Below are 5,496 nucleotides of genomic sequence, written 5' to 3'. Positions count from 1 at the left end.
TCATACTGCAAATCCGGCAGGATCATCCACCTCCCAGTTATCTCTCAGCAAAACTCACACTTGAGCCATTTAGGTTCTGGAACGGCATACTAGTTGTAAAGGATACTGTCAGTTGGTTTTAGGGACTTAAATTCGGCATGAAACAGAAGTTGCGATAGTCTTTACAGTCAAAATATAGTGACATATATCCGAGAGAAACTGCTTCCTGAACAAGAAAAAATAGGGCGGGAGTCAGGACTTGATTTTGTCCATTGGGAATTGATTGGATTGTTGTTATTTGCTATTGCTGTGATGTCATGTGAGTGACAGGTTGTCCCACCTCCACAGCAGTAAAACGCATCCTCAGAGAAGAGAAGAGATGACGGTGCAAGAGGGAGAGCTATTTTGATTAAACATTATGGGGGCAAATGATTTTTTAAAAATGTGAGTGGATAAATCATATATAATTAAAACAAGTTTTATAATATTAATTAAAAGGTGATGTAACTTAATTTATTTGGATCTGAAATACACTGTGAAATGTTTATTTTTTAAGGAAGTAATGCTGAAAATGCTTAATTATTAAAGCTTTTATTTATTTATTTTTAAGTTTTTTATTTTTTCATAAGTTCAACCAATTTACAATTTTCAGGAATACATGTTTATCTATTTCTCTATTCTCTTATGTATTATGTTGAAACAACAGGCATAGCAGGTGAGTTGCATTATGAATGGTTTTGTGCTTCAGTATGAATGGGTCTTCTTCTTCCCAGCATGCACCAGGGCATGAATAATTACAGTTATTAATTACTCAATCACTTTGGCTCAATTCTCAAATTAGATTTTTTTTCTTCTCAAAACAATAAGCTCAGATCTCTGAACAGCTCGTTTCTTTTTCACATCAGTTTTGAATTTCTTGTCAATTTAAGCAATTTTGGCACATGTTTGCACAAAACTGAGGAGTTGATTCTCAGTGAAATGATCAAAACCACATGCAAAATTGCATGCATGTACACTCACCTAAAGGATTATTAGGAACACCTGTTCAATTTCTCATTAATGCAATTATCTAATCAACCAATCACATGGCAGTTGCTTCAATGCATTTAGTTAAGTGGTCCTGGTCAAGACAATCTCCTGAACTCCAAACTGAATGTCAGAATGGGAAAGAAAGGTGATTTAAGCAATTTTGAGCGTGGCATGGTTGTTGGTGCCAGACAGGCCGGTCTGAGTATTTCACAATCTGCTCAGTTACTGGGATTTTCACACACAACCATTTCTAGGGTTTACAAAGAATGGTGTGAAAAGGGAAAAACATCCAGTATGCGGCAGTCCTGTGGGCGAAAATGCTTTGTTGATGCTAGAGGTCAGAGGAGAATGGGCCGACTGATTCAAGCTGATAGAAGAGCAACTTTGACTGAAATAACCACTCGTTACAACCGAGGTATGCAGCAAAGCATTTGTGAAGCCACAACACGCACAACCTTGAGGCGGATGGGCTACAACAGCAGAAGACCCCACCGGGTACCACTCATCTCCACTACAAATAGGAAAAAGAGGCTACAATTTGCATGCGCTCACCAAAATTGGACAGTTGAAGACTGGAAAATTTTGCCTGGTCTGATGAGTCTCATTTTCTGTTGAGACATTCAGATGGTAGAGTCAGAATTTGGCGTAAACAGAATGAGAACATGGATTCATCATGCCTTGTTACCACTGTGCAGGCTGGTGGTGGTGGTGTAATGGTGTGGGGGATGTTTTCTTGGCACACTTTAGGCCCCTTAGTGCCAATTGGGCATCGTTTAAATGCCATAGCCTACCTGAGCATTGTTTCTGACCATGTCTATCCCTTTATGATCACCATGTACCCATCCTCTGATGGCTACTTCCAGCAGGATAATGCACCATGTCACAAAGCTCGAATCATTTCAAATTGGTTTCTTGAAAATGAAAATGAGTTCACTGTACTAAAATGGCCCCCACAGTCACCAGATCTCAACCCAATAGAGCATCTTTGGGATGTGGTGGAACGGGAGCTTCGTGCCCTGGATGTGCATCCCACAAATCTCCATTGACTGCAAGATTCTATCCAATCAATATGGGCCAACATTTCTAAAGAATGCTTTCAGCACCTTGTTGAATCAATGCCATGTAGAATTAAGGCAGTTCTGAAGGCGAAAGGGGGTCAAACACAGTATTAGTATGGTGATCCTAATAATCCTTTAGGTGAGTGTATATTCCATGAAATGTTTGATAAATTGGCAAATGGCTTGCCATTGAAATGGAATCACAATCTTAACCCTCTATGGCATGACTTTTTATTTTTTGGGGGAAAAAATATTTCAAATGTGTGCCCCCCCCCCCCCCCCCCGAACCAGATTTTGGTTCAACAATGTGCTATACAATGTGCTATACAACAATGTGCTATAAGGGTACTAAAACTCCAAGGTTTTCTACATAGATTTTCAATAGGGAAAACAAGCAATATGTGCATTAGATAAAGTTTTATTTTGAAAAACATCAAACAATACAAAAACAGTACTACTAATTAAAACTAACACCTCATGTATTACAGTATATTCATACACCAATCAGGCATAACATTATGAGGTGAAGGACATAACACTGATGATCTCTTCATCACGGCACCTGTTATTGGGTGGGATATATTAGGCAGCAAGTGAACCTTTTGAACTCAGAGTTGAAGTGTTAGAAGCAGGAAAAATGGGCAAGAGTAAGGATTTGAGCGAGTTTGACAAGGGCCAGATTGTGATGGCTAGACGACTGGGTCAGAGCATCTCCAAAACAGCAGCTCTTGTGGGATGTTCCTGGTCTGCAGTGGTCAGTATCTATCAAAAGTGGTCCAAGGAAGGAACAGTGGTGACCCGGCGACAGGGTCATGGGTGGCTAAGGCTCATTGAGACCCGTCAGGGTGTCCATGCTGACCCCTGTCCACCGCCGAAAGCACCAACAGTGGGCACGTGAGCATCAGAACTGGACCACGGAGCAATGGAAGAAGGTGGCCTGGTCTGATGATCACGTGTTCTTCTACATCACGTGGATGGACGGGTGTGTGTGTGTGGCTTACCTGGGGAACACATGGCTCCAGGTGCACTATGGGAAGAAGGGGTGCCGGGGGAGGCAGTGATGCTTTGGGCAATGTTCTGCTGGGAAACCTTGGGTCCTCCATCCATGTGGATGTTATTTTGACACGTCCCACCTACCTAAGCATTGTTTGGACCATGTCCAGCCTTTCATGGAAACAGTATTCCCTGGTGGCTGTGGCTCTTTCAGCAGATAATGCGCCGCCACAAAGCACAAATGCTTCAGGAATGGATTGAGGAGCAGAACGAGTTTGAGGCGTTGACTTGACCTCCAAATTCCCCAGATCTCAATCCAATTGAGCATCTGTGGGATGTTCTGAACAAACAAGTCCGATCCATGGAGGCCCCACCTCGCAACTTACAGGACTTAAAGGATCTGCTGCTAACATCTTGGTGCCAGATACCACAGCACACTTTCAGGGGTCTAGTGGAGTTCATGCCTCGACGGGTCAGGGCTGTTTTGGCAGCAAAAGGGGGACCAACACAATATTAGGGAGGTGGTCATAATTTTATGCCTGATCGGTGTTAATAATAATAATAAAAAATATAAATGATACACATAATGCATATTCTTTGAGTTTTCTGAATGTGTTAAAACAAACTTCCCAGGAGGACTTGAATGCACCATATGGTCCTAACCCTATGATATCGCCTGAACAAAAGTGGTCTAACTGTACAGTGTTGCCCTGAGGCAACAAACAAAAAAAAACACAGTTTTAGTATATAAATAAAAACAAAATAAATATTTAAACAATCAAACATACTTCTTTACATACTGATGCACATGCATATTTTTTATATACATTTATTTCAATTTAAACATGTTAAAAAGTGATATTTATCTAACCAAATGATGACACTGTGTCCCATGTGGCTTTGCTTCATGAAAGGACTGCTCCACCCCCAAACAAAAAGTCACACCCACTTTAGCCCCTCATTTCATTGATCAGACATGTCCGATGATGTATATATATATATATATATATATATATATATATATATATATATATATATATATATATATATATATATATATATTTTTTTTTTTCCCAGCACGATCACTGCCATTTTTGAATATGAAGGTGCGTCACAACCCCTAAAAGAAACGTGTTGCCTGACGTGGAAGAGAAATAGGAAGCTATGTAAGAATGTGTTTGGGGAAGAAATAATATAATATGTAAAAATGAACAAGCAACTGTGAGTTTTTAGTTTATATATAACACATTTCTACAAACATATATGCACTGTATAAATAAAAATCTTGGTCCTACTTTAGGTGTCTTTAACTACTATTAACATTTACATTAATCATTTGATACAGTGCTTATTTTGTACATACATGTTTTATATTGTACTTACATTTATAATATACCTGCATGCAATTACAGCTGTAATTAAATATATAATTACCTACCCATACATTAATACCACTGAATCCGTCCCAACCTTACCCGTATCCCACCTCAATAGCAGCACAAGTGTTTTCCAATAATTCAATATGAACACAATAAGTACACTGTACTTATTTTTTGATGTAAGTACATAATAGTTAAGCACAGACAGTGAATATAAACGAATGTCCATTTTCTTTTTGTGTGCTACAACATTGACTTTTCCCAGTAAATTCTTACCTACTGCTGAAATCTGTATAAAAAAACCTCAGTGATACACAAGAGCATTCAACTAGACAAGACTGACATTTTTGTAGAAAACACATTAAATTTGTATATAACAAAATGTCCATGGTGAAAAAACACCTAAACATTTTGACCAGTGTTGCTCACACAATGACAAAAACAATTTGTATATTTGGTTGGGCAATTTACTGACACAATAAGGTTTTGAAGCATGAATTCCCATGTTTGGAGTGTCTATTTACACCGAGTGCAAATAGCGTGCCTTGTTGGCAGGTGCTATTCGCACTAGCTCTGCCTAACAATGCCTGTTTGGGCCAAACAAGTTAAAAAAAAGAGATGTGTGTTTCAATGTCTTCAGTGGTGTAGTCAGTAAATCATAAGGCTTAAAGATCAAGGTTTTGACGCAATCGACCCGGGTTCGAAACCTCTTTTGCTGAACTTGCTCTTCTCACTTTTCCTGTCACATGTCACACCAAAAGGCATTTACTTTCAATAAAAAATAAGAAAATGTTCTAAAAGTGGAAATAAAGTGCATAACGAAATGTTTAATAATAATAAAAGCATTTATTGGGGGGTAGGGTAAGGGGTAGGTGTAGGGAAGTCTTTTATTGTCCCATTAAGGTGGCATCCATTTACTGTTTACACATATTGCAAAAAACTGCTACTTTTATATGATGTAAATAGAATTCATAGTGTAATGTTTTGGGTGAGTAATTTTGCAGACATGCAAAAGAGTTCTGATGTTCAAGCAAACAACTGAGCTTACAGTTTAGAGA

This window comes from Gobio gobio (genome assembly GCF_949357685.1).
Source record: "Gobio gobio genome assembly, chromosome: 23".
NCBI lineage: Eukaryota > Metazoa > Chordata > Actinopteri > Cypriniformes > Gobionidae > Gobio > Gobio gobio.
Note: the sequence above shows the minus strand (reverse complement) of the source record.